The following is a 20,733-nucleotide window of genomic DNA, read 5'->3' on the forward strand; positions in this document are numbered from 1 at the left end:
AGGAACTGACCAGAGAGCCTACACTCAGAGACAGGAGGTAGAACTCAGGATGCAGGTCCTTAAATAAGTGCCTATTACTCACACCAGAGAAATCCTTACAACATCTATTTTAAGACGTTTTCTGGCAGGGGACATTTATCTTTGAGTGACTACTGTAGTTCTTTTAGCCACAGGAAGGCTGAACTAGAGATGGCTGAGAGATTAACTACTAGGGTGCTAAGCAGTCTAGGAATTTCTAGGGAGAGAGCTAAAGATAGCAAATTCCACGTGCTGTACTTATCAGAATACCAGCGGAGACAATACTCGTTATTTGGGATTCATTCATCTTACATAGTATAGCCAGTCATAGTTATATGCAGTATTGAGCCATGCCCTGTGTAGCATTTCTCAAATAGTACAGGCACTGTGTTATTTCTCTGGCCTGCAAGACAAGTCCTTTGGAGCTCATGAAGCAACACATGTACACTTAAACCAAGTCTTATACAGAGATCCAAAATTGCCTTTAGCCTGCGAAGCTCTCCCCAGTTCTGCGAGTCTTGCTTAGAGTCATGGCTATGAAGCCTTTATAGCTGGCTATTTAATAGAACCAATATTTTTAGGAAGAAGTGGTTTATTCATGGTTTATCAGTGTTATTCATTCAAAATTTTGACTCTTAGGATATATGTCTGAAGCTTTATCACCCTGTAAGGATCGATTATCTCCTAAATTGTTTGCATCATCTTGTTTTATCTCTTCTGTCTTCAGTTTATCAGACCAATATTCCTCAACCTTCTAAACCTTGAAAGTGTTATCCGTACACAGATCAACAAATTTTCCCTCTCTCCAGAGGAAGGAATCTAGCTTCTCAGCTTGCCATCATCTGGTTCCACAATCATTGCCAATCTCTTCTTATTAATCTTAGAATATTGGAGAGCAAAGTTACCTTAGAAATGTCCAATGCCCATATTAGAAATAAGGCGGCAGCTACACAACAGTGATTTGCTCAAGGTTACACTGGGAATTAGCAGCAGAACTCCTAGAATGAAAGCTCCACAAGATCAGAGATTTTTATTTTATTTCCTGTTGTGTCACCAGTGCCCAGAACAGTCACATTTCAAGAAGTATTTGTTGAATTAATTCATGAAAGAACTGGGCCTGGACCACCAGTCATCAGAATCTCAGCCCGGTCCCCTTTCCATCTTCCTGCTCTCCTTGACAAACCTTGGGCTGCCTCAGCTTAATTGTCCTCCAGGCATTTGCTCATAGCATTCTTCCCACTTGGAGGGTTTCTCTCAGTCTAATTCTTCCTTCAAGGCTGAAGTCTATCCTGTCACTCCTTGAAATCATTCCCGATAGCCCCGATTTCGGGGTCTCTCTCTCAGTTGGCCTCTTGTGGTGTCTGCAGTATTCATGACTTAATTGACCCAGGCTGCTGTGTTTGTCTCCAATGAGCACATTCTACTGTACACCCCCTGCAGCACCCTCTGTCCTGCAGGAGCTCTGATTGTTGGTGGTGAGCATGGCGATGCCATGGATCCTCAATGCCGTGTGATGCTGATTCTCATCTGGTTCCTATAGACCTCATCCCACCTTTTTAATTCTATCAGTCTGTATTATTTCCCTTTGTTGTATTCCTACCTTCATCTGTTCCATGTGTTGAGTGCTGGGCAGTGGTAGGTTATCTGTTCCATGTGTTGAGTGCTGGGCAGTGGTAGGTATGATTATTTCCAGAATGTGTGTTATGTACGGTAGCACAGAAATCAAGGGAGTTCAGAAGGAGGAGGAGGGACATCTAAATTAGAATAAAATTTGAGTATTTTTAAAACATTAGTGAACATTGGCCAAAGAAAAGCAAAGAAGACATCACAGGCAGATGTATCCTAGCAGGACAGTGTTTTAGGGAACTGCAAGTAGCTTGGTGTGGCCAGAAGAAAGACTGCATTTGGGAAATGAAGCAGAGTGTCTAGGCAGCAGCCAGATCCTAAAGGAATTGTCTGCTGAAGTATTTGAACTTGATTCTGCAGTCATTGCAATTTTGTTTCTGAGAGTAAAGGACTAAAAAACAACATAAATTTCCACAAAAAGCTGCTAATTATATAAACTATGGTGTATACTTCAATTGGATACTTCATTAGGTATATATATGTTCAAATGGTATATTCTTCAACATAAATTAAAAATGTAAAATTATTCATATGCATATATACACAGAACATTTCGTGATATGTAAGAAACTTAATAGGAGTGCTCAGAGTCTGATTGAAAATTTAACGTTTCATTGTATATCCTTTGGTAATTCTTAAAAGTCTAAACTTGTATTATTTTGACTAAACAAAAAATCTTAGTTAAACATGAGCAGATCTTTACACCTAGAACCACTTGGTACTGAGGTTTTTAAAAAATTTAAATAAGCAAGTGATGTGATCACATTTCAAAAAGGTCATAGGATAAGGAGATGGAAGAAGTGCCTAATGGAGGCAGGGGACCTGGCAGTTGTTAGACTATTGCAGAAATCTCAGAGAAAAGTGATAGGGGTGCAGCAGAAGGGGTCAAGATCAAGTGGGATGGAAACTGAAATATGAACATGTCAGAGCTCCAGGACATTCATAACAGGGGAGAGTATAGCATGACTACCAGGTTTGTATTGTTGTGGCAACTGGCTACTGGTGTTGCTGTCACTAGAAAGGGAACACAGGAAGAAGACACTCCCTGCTCCCCTCTCCAAATGGCTGCCGTTTCGAGATATGTCACAGTTTGGGGATACATTACATTTGAGGTACCTCTGTTAGGCAATTAGTATTCTTTAAGAGGACCATGGTCCTCCTCATTGTCTTCCAAGAATTTCCTTCTGGATTTCACACCCAATATCCAGCATTTTCATGGTATTCACAGTGCCTGTCTTGCATCTCCAACTGTAGAGGTCAGTTAGTGTCTAGTCAGTGGGACCACGGAAGTAGAAAAACCAAAGTTTGCTCTGTGCCATTCACTCATGAAAGGTTTGCCCTGTGCGCTCTATCCCTATTTGATAGGGAGGTAAGTTGTACCTCCTAGATCTTAAATCTAGGTCTCCCTTTGGGAATCTCACCATTGAGAATATGTAAAATACAGACTGAGGAGAAGTGGTGTGACTGCTTATATTCTTTATTAAACATTCAGAGAGCCCAGCAACCTAGATCATCTGCCTCTTCCTATGCATTCAAACGTGTAAAGTCAAGGACGGGGTAATTAGTTTACTAAATAATGGAGGTCATGGGCATCTGGGTGGGTTTTGCCTGAATTATCTAGGTAATTCCTTTGCCATCTGATTATAATTCAATTTTATGGGCACAAATTGAGTACTTTGCATTTGTTTTGACTAATGGTTTTCTAAAGGTTGATTGGGAGTAGTATGGAATTTCCAAATGCTATAAGTATTTAAAGGTTAAGGGCAACTATGGAAGGAATAGTAAAATATGACTGTAATACATGAGCTTCTGTGTTTTTTGTCTCCACACTTAGATGGTCCCCACAGGATATAGAAAAAAGAAAACTAAACTGTTTCCGGGAAAGTTGTTGTAAGACCAGTTGCTCTGCTTTTTTCTTATTCCCCAGCTTTTTCATCCATATTAAGGCTTGTTTATTTTCTGGATTTGTACAACACTTGCCATTTCACTCAGATGCAAGATGCCGCATGATTAGTTAATAAGTGTTTATTGATTAATTCTGGGCCTCTTGGCAGAATTGAGTTAGAGCCAGGTGCTATCTCTTTGTGCTCAGTAGTAAAAAAAATTTTTTTTTTGGTTTCCTTGTAAAAAATGGAGAAATATGTTCCTTTGGCTAACAATGGTGACAATGGAAATTTTCTTATTTATCTCTGTAAATGCCAGGATACTTAATCTCAACTGATTATTTTTAGCTGAATGATGAGCAATATGATTCAAGTCATTTTGTTCTGTAGCTGCCTCCAATGCTTTTATATGTATAGTGAAGAGACCCTGAAATTAAAAAGTGCCTACCTATCTTTCCATGTTCAAAAACAAAAACAAAACCTCAGAGTGAGTTTAAAATTTGAATAGCAAAGCCAAATATTCATCTTCTATGTTATTACTGATGTGAGGCAAGAATGATTTGCCTCTACATGAAGAATTTTCAAAAAATGTGCTGACAACAGTGCCCTCTTTTCTCTAAAAATGTCTACTTTTGTAAAACAGAAACAATACTTTTTTCAGGAAAAACTTATGGATTTAAAAGCTTGAAATCTTGAGAAAAATCTTTTTACCGTCTATGTCGGTTTTTCTTAAGCTGGTAGCATTTAATTTTATCTCTATAGCCTGAAATTCTTTTCCTTTCAACATCACCCCCTCGCCCCCCGCTTGTTTATATCTTCCTAGTAGATGTGAATTAAAAATCAGAACTCCTGAGTTCTGAGTGGTTTCTTCAACTAACTGACCTTTTGTTCCTTGACTGAGTGGTTTCTTCAACTAACTGACCTTTTGTTACTTCAATTTTATCATAATTACGACCATTTCCAAATACAGAACAACTTGAAAAGTTTTCACAGAGCCCATTCTCTCGAAGAAAAATGTTTATATGAACGTACACTATTAATATTAAGTGTTATCACACACCAAATTTATAAAAATTGTCATGAACTGGTACATTCAAATCTAATTAAAATGCCAGCATGGGCCGAAATGGTAATTACTGAGAAATAATGGGCAGGATCCCAAAGCTTCTCCTACAGCTCCCTTTAAATTTTTAAGAACCATCTTAACTATTTTTAAATGTACAATTGAATATTATTAAATATATTTACATTGTTGTGCAACTATCTCCAGAACTTTTTCATCTTGCAAAACTGAAACTCTATACCCATTAAACAATAATCCTCATTTCCCCCTCTCCTCAACCTCTGGGACCATTTTCTACTTTGTTTCTATGAATTTGATTACTCTCTATACCTTGTCTAAATGGAATCATACAGTATTTGTGACTAGATTATTTTACTTCATGTAATGGCTCAAGATTCATTCATGTTGCAGCATGTCAGAATTTCCTTTATTTTTTAAGGTTGAATAATACTCCATTGTATGTATATACTATATTTCATCCATTTATCCACTGATGGACACCTGGGTTGTTTCTACCTTTTGTCTCCTGCGAATATGCTGCTATGAACACGAAGGTACAGACAGCTCTTTGAGACACTACTTTCAGTTCTTTTGGGTATATATCCAGAAGTGGAATAATTGGATCACATGACAGTTCTGTTTTTAATTTTTTGAGGAACCACATACTGTTTTCCATTGCAGCTGCACCATTTTACATTCCCACCAACAGTGCACAAGGGTTCCAATTTCTCCATATCCTTGCCAACACTTCTTTTTTTTAATAGTAGCCATTCTGATGGGAAGAAGTTCCTGTAAGCTTTTTATTGCTTGATTCTTAACTATGAGTAAGTAAGGATCATCAGATATCTGAAAGTTTGAAAAGTGAAAAAAGAAAAAAGATAGGAAAAATGGCCTCACAGAAAACAAAAATGAGTAAGAAATGTGAATAGATAGATACTGCATCCATAAAACAAGATACTCTAAAAAAAAGAATGAACAACAAACCATTTAAAATATGACTGTTGAAATTTTAAAAACATAGAAAGTGTGGAAGGTAATATTAAAAACATAGAAAGCGTGGAAGGTAACAATTTTACAAAGTAAATAAGGAGATACAGTGATGGAAAACATAAGAGAAAGATAAGATAAATCCAGGGGGACCAGAGAAAAGACAAAATTATCAGAGAAATATTTTGAGATAATTTCCTAAAATTGAAGCACCAGAGTGAAAAGATTCACTGAGTATCCAATCCAAATGTATAAAACATGATCTACAGAGAACACACAGTTTCTACAAGTTCTGAATCCTTGGGATAGAGAAAAGCTTTTATGAGCTTAAGGAAGAAAACAAGACAAACATAAAAGCAGACCTCTAACAAAGAAACAGTCATAGCAACAAGGGATGCAATATTTTAATAGTTAAAACTTCAAGTTTTTGAGTGAAATTATTTTCAATTTAGATTTCTCTGTCCAGAAAAACTATCAGGCAAGTGTAAGGGTGGAATATAGGTATTTTAAGATATGTTCTAAGAGGAGGGGGAAAAGAAAAAGAAAGAAAGTGGAATTCTGGAAACAATAATTTCAATCCAGGAGTGTAATGAAGGAGAATTTCAGGATGACAGCTGGGTTGTACTGATTGATTGGTAGTAATTAATCATGATTAGAGCAGAAGAAAAGACTGCTTTAGGAGAGACAGGTAGGGGAAAGAGATTCTACAGAGACATTACTATCTTTGATTCTTTAGATAATATAAGGATGTGATACAGAAAAACATTGCAAGAGGGAAAACAAAAACAACTAGAAACTCTAGGAAAAATAAAAAGCTGTACAGAAAGAGGGTATAATCACAACTTAACCCTAAAAGTGAATAATATTTATGGAGTCATTATATAGATACTATTTATTGATTTCATCTTTTAAAGTTATAGACAAAACATGGAAGATAGTCATGGCTACAGAACTCCTTGCAAAAGGTATCAATCTTACATATAAAAGCAAAAATATTAACAATAGAAGTTCAGAATTGGAATTTGGGGATGAAAAATGAAAGGGAATATAAGGGCACTCATAAGTGTTTGTTCTCATGGAGTGGGAAATTAAGAAAGTATTACCTGTAGTAGAAGGAAGAAGAGAGACAAGTATGATATCTAATTACAAAGAAAAAGAAGAAACTAAAAGTAACAGTAAATATCTAAAGTCAATAAATTGAGAAATAATATGTGTTTTACGTAGTGAAATGGTGATGATCAGTAGAAAAATTAAAACAGGAACATTTCAAAGTGGTTGCTACTGGGAATCGTTTTATGAACAATATAGATGTCTAACCAAGGTACTGTATACTTGAAACTAATTTAAATAAATTTATTTTTAAAAAAGTGTTTGCTATTGGGGAGTGACAGAAGCTGGGATGTGGTAAGAGGACTGTAATATTTCATTATAACTCATTTCTTGAATATTTGATTTTAAACAATGTGTGCAGATAATGTTGATTAAAATTAAGAATTTTTAATAGACATATTAAAGGTAAAACTAGTATAGTAAATAATGAAATGGAGTAATTGTGACATCTATAGTGAAACATGGAAAGTATTTGTCATGGTGAAAAATCTTAAAATGTACAATATGATCATAACTTTATAAAGTATAAATGCATGTGAAGAGAAACTTTAAGGTACTATGCAGATAAAATAGGTATTTTGTGTGAAATTGTGAATGATTCTCTCTGTAAAATGTTAATGTGTTTATATTGCTTATACAGCTTGGTATTTATGGGTTATTATTCTATGCAACTATTTTACTTCTAAGAAATATTTATGAAAAGGTAATGTGACAGTGAATTACATGAGAAAAGAGCATCCTATAAATATGCAGCCTTAGCACTAAGAAAGGTCAATTTGGCTATACAAGAGTTACAACGAGGGCCATTTATTTAGGGTATGATGATTAGTTTCTAATTTCTCTCATTCCAGATATGTAAATTACTGCTGAAATTGTGGTTCATTTGTGATAAATGAATTTTATGTCACTGGGTGAGTTGGCCTCATTAATGGAAATCTGTACTTTTATTCCAAGCAGAGTCTTGCTGTTGGGAGACAGGAAAAGAGATGGTCTGTTTTTAATGTGCTTTTGAAATGAAAGCAATCATTGAGTATAGCCTATTTGTATTGTCTGTTCAAGACCTGCAGAATAAGAGTTTTGGATTAGTCTGTTATTGTGGCTTAGCCAAGACTGGCTTCAATACCTGTACACCTGGGGGTGCCTAAATTTCACCTGAGCTATTTAACACTGGCTTTTCCAAACCACTCAGGATCAAGCAGCTACAGAAGAGAATTCCTATAAAACGTTCTACTAAGTTGCTTATTTTTATCTGTTGATCTTGTGATACCGAAAATAGGGGAAAATTTGGCCCATTTGATTTCACAACTTATTATTTCAGGGGGTTGTAGCCATGCAGAAAACAGTTGGCATAGCAGGCCTGAGGCCTTCTTTAGAAGGGTCTGCTTGCAAGACTAGCCCTTGGCTGGTATTTGGGATTTGACACTTGACTTGCTCTCTAAGACATAAGGGCAGTCCACTCTGCTTTGACCATATGTACAAACAATGTGATTATGCTGAACACTTGTTTACTTCTGGGAATCTAGAATAGTGGCACATGTCAGGCAGAGGGCGCCTATGTGACCACACCCCAGCAAAATCCTTGAGGGTTGAATTGCTAATGCAATCCCTGGGCAGAAACATTACACACGGTATTACACTTTTAGTTTCTGGAGAAAGGAACATTATCAAATGCATCGTCTCGGAGGAGAGAGAGGACATTGATTTCTCTGCCCATATCTTTTCCAGTTATGATCCAACCCTTACTACATGGCTATAATAAATCATAGCTGAGTATATATTCTGAGTCCTATGAATCCTTCTAGCGAATCTCCAAATATGAGGGGAGGTGTAATCTTGGAACCCATGAAACTAGGAGTTAAATTAATCGTGCACCTTTTCCTTCATCCCTCCAAACTACCCAGTATCCCACTACCACCAGATCAAAGAGTAGTTCTCAAACATAGATGTCTTTTTCTAGGAAGGGACTAGAAGAAATTCAAGCAGTCTAAACCCATATGCCTCTGGTATAGTTTCATATTCCATGAAGCCAACTAATTTTACTTTTGCATAATTTCAAGATTTCATGGTTTTAGATGAAGTTTAAAGTAACCACATTTTTGAGGGCTGGACCAAACAGATAGAATTGATCAATCATTAGGTGAGTAAAATAATATTGTGTCGAGTTTTTATTTTAATTCCCAAATGACATTAAATAGTCCTTTTAATCGCTTTAGGATCTTTTGCCCAATTTGATAATTCACAGGGGATTATAATAGGATATAGCCTCTTCCACAGTGCTCCAACCCCATTTGTCTTCTCTCTGCAAATTGTCTCCTTAAGCCTCAAGGCTATTCCACCCTCTCTTTACCTTGCTCACTCCTACCCTTCCTTTAGCCGTTGTCTAAAAGCTTCTAAGGGAACTCTTCTTTCCAGACATGGATAGGTCTCATTATACACTCTGGTTGTGTTCTACATTGTGTTAATAGCATCCATCAATTAAATCTGAACTTGTTTGATGTCTGTCTCCCCTGGTAGACTATAAATTTAATGAGAAAAGGATGGGGTCTTGTTAACTCTTGCAGCTCTAGAATCTAGCATAGAGTCAGGAAAATGATAAACCCTCAAAAAAAAAAATCTCTGTTGAATAAAGGAATGAAGGAAGTCTGTCTTGTCTTGCAGTGGTAAACCTTTTTGGTCTCATTGCATGTGCCAGTATCTTAGATTGGACTGACTCATGAGCATATCTTGAGATAAGGTTGGAGTCCAAGAGGTTTCTTTGGAAGGTGATACCAGGAAGCATTGGTAGGATAGAGGGCAAGTAAGGCAGGGAAGGAAAGGTCTCCAGCACAGGATTAGTAAATAGCAGGTCACCCCTGTGGGCAACTGAGACTCAATACTGCTCTGGGCCTTAGACAGTGTGGAACACATGGCCCAGAGTTGTTTTAACTGAGGGGTGAGGAATTGAGTATTCTGTAATAAATTCTATCTTGTTTGAAGACTACTCCCTGAATCATTAACTCCCTGATATTCCTGGCCTGTTCCACTTGAGGGCTAGCAGCCTCCTGTGGCTAGTGAAAGCCCCTTAGGTAAGGAGTAGAAAATGTTTGTAATAGCCAGACCTCAGCCTCTAACTAGAATGGTGTCGAGGGGACATGAATGACTCACCAACAGCATCTGCTCCAGTCAGAAACCCAACTGGATGAAACCGAAATAAGGAGAATTTATAATTATGTTATATGTCGAAAATGAAAGGAAAAAAACTTTATGTATATATGCAGTTATTGCTCAAGCATATTTTAGAGAGGTGCAAGGGCAGTGAATTGCATGAGCGTCTGGCGCACTATAGATACATAGTTGTGGCAATAGCAAAGTTTATGCTGGGTATAGAGTTGGAAACTGGAAAACAGGCTCTTCTAAGGACCCTGAATGAGTGGCTGGTACCACTTCCACCCTGTCTCTTGGAGCCATCTCCAAGAGGGATGTTGTTGATGGCATTTGTCTTTGAACATGTTGTTTTGTATTTGCTTAAACATTTTTAGGAAATAGTTCTTCTGGATAGATGTTAACAGGTAGAATCTAATAGCTGACCTGCTTTTTTTCCCAATTAATTAATTTAATTTTTATGGTGGCCTTGGTTAATGAAATCCAATGTTTCAGCTGTATATTTTAACAGTAAGGCACATATATATTTACATTGTGTGTTCACCTCCCATAGTTAGATTTCTTTCTGTCCCCACATATTTGACGCCTTTTTCCCTGTCTACCTCCCCCCACCCCCTTCTTGTCTACCCTCTGAGCTGACCTGACTTAAACAAGTAATTGAAACAACCAGGGATGAAAGAACTCTACAGAGTATTGTCCCATAATCATTACTTGTTTTCAGAAGTTCAGTATAAATATCAAGTGAACTTCCTCCTCACGGACAGACCTTCCTCTCAGTGCAGTGGTTTTATTTTTCCAGAAAGGTTGTTACAAAATCCACAGGAACTATGCCAAAAATTTACAACAGGTGTGAAAATGCAACATTTTCCAAGCTATTTCTGGGAAGAAGGGAAAATGGAACCACACATTAAAAAATAGGGGGAGGAAACAGAAAAAAAATTTATATTGAGGGAAGCAGTTATTTATTCTGAGAACACAATAATGAGTCCAGTCGAACCCATTACGGTTGAGCAGAGAGATATGAATAATTCAACAGCATGGGGTGATTGTTTGGTAGAACTCAGGATTAGCAATGTTCTATTATTGATTTTGGGCTTGACACGTTGCCAGCTTGGGGAATTCTCAGAGTCTTTCTTGGACACTGATACAGGATGATAATCTTAAATTGGAAACCAGGCAAACTCCCAATCTTAGATCTTTGGACCACAGCACAGCTTTTCCCATTAGCTTTCCTGATCTACCGCAAGAAAAGAAAACTAGCAGCCTCTGAGCAAGGACCATGTGCAAGACACCAAATTAGGTATCTACAGTATGGTATCTCATAATGCATCTAGCAGTCTCATGAGATAGATGTTGCAATCCCTTTTCAGATGAGGAAACTGAGACACAGATTAAGCAGTTTTCCCGAGGTCAGCCAAATAAGTGGTGTGTTCCAAAGTTTGTATCTTTGTATGACCTCATGTGACACAAGTTACTTCTCCTTCTCCTGTGACTTTGGGAAATTAGTGGAAGTGTCATTATCGTTTTCCACATTGAGAAGTGTGGAAGGCCACACACTTAACACTATGGCAGTGTCTCCTCTCCAGAGCATAACAGCCCTTTGTGTTAGCATGGTGACAACCCTACAGTGGTCAAGGAACAAGGCATTGCAAGATACACAAACTTTTCACTCGAATTTAACATTGTTTAAAATATTTTCTGCAGAGCCCAAAAGAGAAATGGGGAATCAGAATATCAGCGCATGTAGCAATCTGAGTCCAGTGGTCAGAGAAAGAAATGATTCACATTTTGCCTTCCAAATTTCCATGCAGTTATGGTTGGCCCAGATTACAGATCTCTTGTGTTTAGGCCTGGGGCCAGGGAGTTGGATATGAGACACCCCGTATATTGTTTTTTTGTTTTGTTTTGTTTTGTTTTTTAAATCTTGTTGAGTTTTTTCCTCTCACTGAGTCACGAGTTGTCACTCTGGCTGCTGAGCTGACTTTCTCCTCAGTATCTCTTTGGAGTGTTATCTTGTGAGGAGAACTGTAATTTCAGTGAAAGAATCCTTTATTGCATGAGATTCTTGGCTGAAGCCACAAACTAATTTGATTCTAAAATGATGCTGTACAGAAAAGCTCATCTTTGAGTCTCTGGGCCTTCCACTAACCAAAGATGTGCTGATTCTATTTTTTTACAAGTCAAGCTAATTTCCAAATAATATAGTAACGAGTTAGGGCAGTAATGAGAGAGAGGGACATAGGTTTTGAAAAGCTCATTTTGAGAGATGAATGGCAGTAAATTTGGAATTCGAAAGAGAAGGAGAGCCGGACTGGCATATAGTACATCACTAGTCATGAGGAATTTAAAAAAATATTGATGCCTGGGTCTCAGAGGTTCTGGTTTGATTGGTATGATATGGGGTGCAGCTTTGGCATTTGGGATTGAGAACCACTGGACTGAAAAAAATAACACATGTTCTCCAGGGATTGTGACATCAAGATAATTTTTAGAGGAAAAACAAGATGTTTTGCTCAAATACAGAAAAAAAACAGCTTAAGGTCCAAGTGTGAGAAACTAGTGCCCACCGTCATAGCTATGCACACATCAAGGTATGACTTTTTATATTAGTCACAAATGTGGGAATCTAGCTGGAGCTGATACCTCTAGCAGTGAACTGATTATGGGAGATACTTCTAAGACAGAGATGGTGTTTTTATGTTTATTCTTTCTCACTGGCATCTCCTGGAGCATTGCTATGTTGGAGATAGTTTCTTTAAAAATAAAATTTAAAAATGGAATCCATTTAAGGCCCTTTTATCTCCAACGACTGCTGTATAATGCAATGCACAAAAGTAGTTCAACACTGAGCATTTCTGCATGTCAGGCTAGAGTCAGATGACTGACAGGCAAACCAGAGGGATGGGCTGAACATAAAATTTGAGCTGGTGATAGAATTTGCACTGACTGACAGGCTTCCAGTGACATAGACAGGAGCTCTGCTAAGTCTTTCCTCTGTAGCTAGAGTCCCATGTTTGTCAGACATCCTAGAAATCACATCTGGCTGCTTCATGTGGTGATTCACTCTGAGGATCCTGCTTGTTAAGTCTTGTCTGGTTAGCTAAGTGAAATTGAGTTCACCTTGAAATTGAGTTCTTATCTGTCCTGCTGTGCCTGTCCCCTGTGGATGTCTGGCCTGAGTGAGTGGGTGAGAGACTCCATCCACCTGCGTTGTCATTTAGGGACACAGACATTTTAAATTTATGACTTTTTTTCCAGTACCTGAAGGAATGTAGGTGTTATTTAAAGTGACCTCATATTCCGTTGTTGGCTCATTTGAGTAATTCTGAAAGCTGAACTTACTCCGGCCCAGAATAACACAACTCACTAAAAGAGCCCTGCACAGGCCTTTTTGGGACTGTTCTCATTTAGATGAAAAGTCAGAAAATATATCCAATCTGGTGGGTGAGGAGTGGAGCACCTTCTAACCTGGTCTGTAGTCTGTGGCTGACTGACACCTTGAGTGGCATGTTAGACCAGGCCCAATGGGGACAGTTGTGGTGTTCATCTCAGAGGTCTTCTTCTGGCCTTTGCCCACCTGAGAGCCACTTTACCTGCTCTTTGGTAAAGTAGTGGGACTTTACCACAAGCTCCCCAACCCCTCATTTTCTCAACTCCTTCCTCTCTAAATCAAATCACAAGCCCATATGATCACATGTCCAGATGGATGACACAGGAGTGAGAGAGGCCAGTGGAAGACACCGGGAGTGCCAGGGACTGTGACAAAATGAAGAACAGGTGTCCCATCTACAGGGAACATCTGCTACTCCACTCCAGGTAGTTGTTGCTAAGAGGGAACATGAGACCAGAGAATTTCAAGAGAAACTAAATACAGAATATTATATGAAATCTCTCGATTTAATATGTTGACTACAAATTCATATTTTTAAAACTCTGAGACAGATAAAAACTTCCGTGAGTCAGATAGGGTCTGGGTCTGCCATTTCCGATCTCTCTCAGAAGCAACCTCTATGCCTTTGGGTCTCTCTAGTCCTCAACCCTGTCTCTCCCTGCTCCTCACATTAGCACATATGAGGGATCTAGCCTGATATCAGGTCTCACTGGTATCAGTGAAATAACTGGTATTTCTTTGGTCAAGAAACTAAGCCAGATAATAAGATGGAGGAATTAAACCCAAATATGTCATAAGTTACATTAAGTATAAAGTTCAACTTTAAATGTTTAAATTTATCAATAAAGATTGTCATGTTGAATTAAAAAAAAATAAGCCAGATATATTAACAGATATATTAATACTGTTATAATAAAGAAGGGAATAATATCTGCAGCAAAATTGGAGCTTATATATCCCAGAGTAGGGAATGTAACAAATTTTATTTTTATGATATATCAAAAACTTGGTATATCAAATATAATATCTATATAATTGTATAATCTATTTCAACTCTTTCTCTAGTATTCCATCAAGATAAAATACTCAACTCAGAGCTCTTTAAAAAATGATCCTTTATAAATTTAAAGTAGCTTTAAATAAAATGTATGACTAACACAATGTTGATAGAAACTATTGAGGGAACTACCTTCGTTGAAAATATTTTTTCCAAAGTTGTATAGATCATGCAATGTCAGCGGTCAAAGCAAAGTTGATAGGTTTTGCCATTAGAGACTGTCAGGGTGGCCATTCATCCATAGAGTCAGTGGGTATCAGGCATACTGTACCTTGGCAAAGCAGCAGAGGAATTTGTGACTTTGTAATATCTGTATTCTCAATAACATGAGTCATGAATTCTGAATGGTGTTTGGCAACCTCACAGTCAGAAAATTGGGGATCAGAGTCAAAGGGGTTAACAGTAATTAGGTCACTGAAAATTTGGGTTGTATTAAATGTGCTAGCCTGATAAGAGGTCTTGAAATGGTAAATGGTTCTATAATTTCACTGTGTGTAGAATGAGATTTCTCTGTGCATGTGATTTTGAGGAGAGGAATTTTTGCTCTGCTATTCTCATCCAAGCAGGTGGGACTTTGGTTGCCTCCTGTAAGAGTGAGGTGGTGGTGTTAGGAGCACTGTGAAGCCTAGACACCACAGAGCACTGTGGCAGGGACTGAGGCTGAGGGGGTGATGGGTGGTGTGGATTCATGGGACAGACTTAACCCAGTTATCTGGTTCTAAGGAGAGTGAGTCCCTGGACTGGAAGGACTTGCTCGCATGGCAGGATGCTGTGTTTCTGGTGGCCAGGATAACTAAGTTGATGGGGACTGTCACCTGCCCACAGAGTGCTAAAGATGGACCTCCCAGATTGGGCTGACATTTCTTGGTTCTCTAGGTTGAATGTTTAGTTTCTCCAAACTGTAGCATTAGATGTAAATCTGGAATCACAAGACATCATGATAAAGAGCACAGGCTTTAGAACCTATCACACCTGGGGCCAAATCTTGGTGTCACATTTGACAAATGACTTCCACTTCCTATTTCTTTACCTGAGAAATACATTACGGTGAGACTTATGTGACATAATTTGTATTTGCTTGTCAGTCAATTTAAGGACATCATTTATGGTACTATCCAGGACTGCATTGTTAAAATTCAATAGGTTAGTGAATCCAGAAACAAGCCCTCTTTCCTGATATTCAGAAAGATAGCCTTAATCATAGGTCAAAACTTCTTTATCTGTACTTTTCCAACCTCTCAGGCAGGGAGAAAAGTGACATAGCAGCTTATAGTAGAGTAAACCCAAAAGGAAGATATATTCTGTATCAATCATTATAGTTGTAGCGCTAGAGATGTGCATGTGTGTGTATACACACACATATATGTAAAAACAATCAAATCCTAATGCCTCCTTTTTAATAAACTTCTAAAATTGAAGGACAAACAGAAAAAGTGCACATATCAAAGTTCATACACGACCAGGTCAAGAAATTGAACATTATCAGAATACTCAAAATGCCTCTCTCTTCCTCCACTCTCCTGCTCACCTCCATCACCCAAGGAAAATGCTAGTCTGACTTGTGACCCCATGGATAAGTTTTACGTGTTTTGAACTAGATTTAAATGGAGTTGTGTATGTATTGTTTTGTGTCTGAATTCTCCCACTCAGAATTACGTTTGCGAGACACACATTGTGTGTCCTTAAAGTAAGGTAACGAGACGTAAACTGGGACTATCTTAGCTTATGTTATTGTCTTGTAATTATTGATAGCACACCTTTGCACTCTTGTAATGTTGCAAGAAGTAACACCCGATGGAGGAATTTAGACGCTCAGACAACTTTGTTAGAGGAAGGAGAATTTATTGCCGGTGGAGAGCATGGGGCATTCGACAGACCCAAAGCATGATCTCACCTTGGTTAGATTTCTTACAGCTTATATACCCTTGCAGTGTCCATGCAAGGGGAGTGTGATTCCTCTGTCTGAGGTTTCACGTGTGCTTCATGAATCAGGATGGAAGAGGGAGCTTCGGGTGGGGTCTGCAAGCAGGGAGGAATTTCCAGATCACTGGTCTTATCTATTTACAAGTCATTTTGCCTTGTAGAACCCGTGACCTTGGCGTTATCAATACTGTTATAGGATTCTCAGAGAGAAAGGACACTGAGGCTATAAGCAGAAAGTAGTACTTATTGATGCCGGCACCGGGCTCAGCGGATTCCTATACAAAGGCTAAGCTCTAATGGTAACATCACAAGCAGTTTTACGCAGTTTTGTTATTCCTACACAGCTACAGAGATAAGAACATTAGTTGGATAGCAAGCTATGAATCAACAGATGTGAGCTGAAGAGTCCTTGAGGTGGGGGAGGTAGCTATGGGAAAACATGTTAGCTGGAAAGTCCTGGAGGGAGGGAGAGAGCAGTCAGGAATGGACCTTAACCAGCTGAATTGGTCATTTCTGCAAGCCCTTTCCCCTGCACCCTTTCAAATGCCTCCTCTCCTCTCTCAGTAAGTGCCTGGATTGGATAATAAATTGATGACCAGTGCTACCTGCCACCAAGGCAATGACATGAAATCTTGCCTCCCACTCATTCTGTAGGCTGTCCTTTTGTAACTTCTTTTCCTTTAAAGCCCACTCCCAATGACAAAAGTAATGACTGGACCTGCAAATCTGTATTTATGTGCTGGGGGAGAGGTGAGGCACTGAGATTTTCCTGCTTAGAGGTCTGTGAAAGCTGCAGAAGGCTATCACTAATTTGAACTTCCTTCATAAAGACTGTCTTATTTCATGGGGAGTTGTGCAGAATAAGGTAAGGGAAAGGTGGCGATCTTGTAAGGTAGTGGAGTAAGAGAACTTGATATATTAGTCTCAAAAAAGAGTTGGCTTTCATAGGTGCCTGAGTCACCCTCCACTGGAGAGTGCTGATGCCAAAGTCATAGGTCGCTCTTCCCCTTTCTTCCCCCAGCTCATAATTTGACACATTAAAGCTATGACTCGAACAAGAAGAATAGTCTGTGAACCTTCTTTTGTAAATTTTTAGTACCCTTGTCTTACCCATGATCTCTGAGCTGCTGTTTGGATCAATCATACTCACTTAAAGCCAAGGCAGCCTGAGTGGGTACACTTTAAATAAATGATTCCCAGGCCAGCAGCATGCCTTTGCCACTGCTGTGGTCTGGTCACCCTGAAACAACTGTTGGTTCTGTAAGAGATTATCTGGTTTCCAGGACATGTTAAAGGCATTAGCAGCCCTGGACCAAGTATGAACTAAGGCTCTTTGCTCTACCATAGAAGAGGTGTGTCCTCGGAGGATCTCATTTAGCAATACTTTCTGCTCAGCTATTATGAGGTCTTAAAACTAGTACAGTCTTGTCGGGATAGCCATCCTGAAGGATAATAGAGTTAAGAAGCCCCTGGATGCCTTCCTTCGGATGATGGAAGCACTGCATTACATTTATAGAGTACTTAAAAATTATTCCATTTATTTAAACTAAAAAATAGTTTACCATTTCTCCTACCTTCCACCTCCAGCCTCTGGCAACCTCTAATTCTCTGAATTTTTAGGATCATACAGTATTTGTCTTTCTCAGTACTCACTTATTTCACATAGCATAATGCCCTTGAGGTCCATTCATGTTGTCGCAAATGGCAAGATTTCATTCTTTTTTATGTTGAATAATAGTCCGTGTGGTGTAGCCACACAATTTATCCATTTATCCATCAGTGGACATTTACAAAAAAGTACTCTATATATTATTTTTATAGAGTACTTTTAACTTCTCAAAGCTCATTAAAACATTATTAATTTTATCTTTGCAATAATAGCCTTGGTTAAGACGAGTGTAACTTGTCTCAGGTATCCGATTTCACAAGTGTACTACATTACATGATTTTAAGCCACCTGGTAAAATCCTGCAACAGGCCTTCTAGAGATTATAGACAGCTGTCCCTCTCCCCAGCTGAATACTATATAGCCATTAAAGTGATGCTGTAGAAATTCTAGAATTCCTGACCTACAGAATAATTTTTTTTACATGGAAAAATGTTCACAGTGTTTTACTCAAGGAAATGGGTTACAAAATAGTATGTTCAATGTGATGCCATGTGGAAAAAAAGATTGTCATATTTTTTTAAGACTAAAAAATGTTTTTCCTTAAGACTAAGACATTTTTTTCCACTATAGTTTAACATTTTTGAAATAAGGACATATCACATAATGTGTGACAAGTTTTTGAAATAAGGACATGTCATAAAATGTGTGACAAGTTTTTGTTATATGATGGTAAATCTTATATATGATAGCATCTTGGAATTATTACGGTCTCTTTCCCTCTCAAATCTGTATCTAAATAATTTGAAAGCTATCCACCAAAATGTTAACAGTGATCATCTCTGAGTCAGGGACTGTCATGATTTAATTTTCCTTTTTTTATTTTTATCCTTTGTGTTTTTCAAATTTTCTAGGCAAATGCATATTAATTTCAGCAATGACTTTAAAAAAATAATATACAAGGCAGAGAACCCCTTAATCAGGACAGTATACTCTCACAGAGAAAGATGAGTTTCTTCCTCATGATTATTATAAAGTAGTGGATGGAGAAGGGAAGCATATACAAATGTCTTTTGAAGAAATGGTTAAAGGCATTTAGGGAAAGCTTGGTTTCAGGAAAAGGAAATAGAAATCACTTTAAATATATTTCAAGAACATTTTCTTGGTCATAGATATTTCTGTACAATGTAAGAATATCACATAGGAAAGAAACGATAAGACACTAATTGATTCATACTTGCATCTGTGGTTGATTCATTCGCAAGTGCCTTCTTAATAGAACAGGGAGACTATAACAGTTTCCATTTTATAGATGAGGAAGGGCAATGAATAGCACAGCTGAAGTGGTCTGATTAGTAAATGATAATGGAATTTAGATTTTAATTTGTTTTTTACTCCCCAAATGGTGAAGGTACAAAGGAGGTTGTCATAAACCAGTTGCATCAGATATGTGAAAAGCATTAATCATGTGCTTGGTGATTCTGTCATAATTGTCATGTAGAGTCACAATCTGCCTGGATAAATATGCTTTATTTATCCAGCTTAATCAGGACCTCTATTATAAAGCCTGATTTACAGTGAAAAAATGGACAGGCTATTGTTTTTGTTAATACTAGGCTAAATGTTAAACAACTCTGCTAGACTTAGGCCGCCAGCTTCAAAGGTGATCCATTCAGTGTAAATCTTGCACAGACTAAGCGGGTGTCAGTCAGGATCACCCTTAGGCGGAGGGGCTCCAGGGATGCCAACTCAAGAACTCAGAAGAGTCACTGCTAGGATATCAGGTTTGTTTTGTCAAGGCTCAGTAGGACTTGGTGCTGTTTGTTATGAAATCATATGCCCAATATGGCTGAGACTAATTAGGTTGACCGTAGTGTCAGCTGCAGGGATGAGGGCCATAGTGAGCTTACCACAGATAGCTATGGGTGGGCAGTGCCTGCCCATGAGTGACCCTGCCATGAGTGACCAAGTCCACAATCAAATAACTGGAGACTGAATTATTTAATGGCATTTTGCTTTGGGATTTTATTGTAGTTTCTGTCTTTATTATGAAGCAGTATAGAAATGAATGAACAGCCAGAACAGCTGATTCGGACATGAGAAATCTTGAAGACTCTTTCCAAACCAGGCCTCTGTAGGGAGGTTTGAAACCCAGTAACTGAAGAAAGATGTCTTGAACACATCTTAACTGTTTATATTGGTATATATTTTCTCATCACGCATAGGTAGCAAATTAAGCCAGTTTGTGATAATGCTTTTTTTTAAAAAAAACATTGAGCTAATATATTTAGTTAAATTAATAAAATATTTGGGTTTGTGAAGATAGCAAATCTAAACTCTAAATAAGATAAATGTTTAAAGCCACGAAGCTAACTCTAACAACTATGCCAAGAAATGCTGAGATTTATTTTTTTCTATTGGTGGCTGTCAGTTGTTTTTAGTAGTCAAACATAAATTGAAATACTTTAAAGGTATCGATGATACATTTTATCCAGTAATGTATATGCCTGATATATATTAAACATAAACACCCTTGTATATAAATATATACACATACACAAGAAATGAAGATGTGAGTCTTTCAATATTAACAGGTTTGATGAAGTCTCTGAAGATTCTTCTAGGTCAAATTGTAAATTTCACTGTAGAATAATAATTCTGTAACGAAACTCTCAGAAAATATGCATGATGCATTGACCTAAATTAATGTAATTTTAGAAAACATAAAATGAACCATTTTTCTTTTTTCAGTGAAGTAAAGTCATCATTTTGTCTCCCATCAGCTTCACAGCTAATAGTTATACTTAAGTATTTCTATGTGTCCATGTCCTACGATGCTGAACTTAAATGGTTAATAAGTGGAACCTATCTGTGAATAATGCAGTCCACTGCTTTCTTCATTTTCTTCAAAAGATCTTTACTCTTAGT

The 20,733-nt window shown here is 37.9% G+C and overlaps 1 protein-coding gene across 1 annotated transcript in view; it reads left to right on the top strand.

Annotated features, from left to right (window-relative positions):
* Window positions 1-20,733, top strand: part of RYR3 (ryanodine receptor 3) — a 466,421-nt gene that overhangs the window by 60,287 nt on the left and 385,401 nt on the right.

Source organism: Pteropus medius, unplaced genomic scaffold (genome assembly GCF_902729225.1).
Source record: "Pteropus medius unplaced genomic scaffold, Ma_sr-lr_union100, whole genome shotgun sequence".
NCBI classification, from domain to species: domain Eukaryota; kingdom Metazoa; phylum Chordata; class Mammalia; order Chiroptera; family Pteropodidae; genus Pteropus; species Pteropus medius.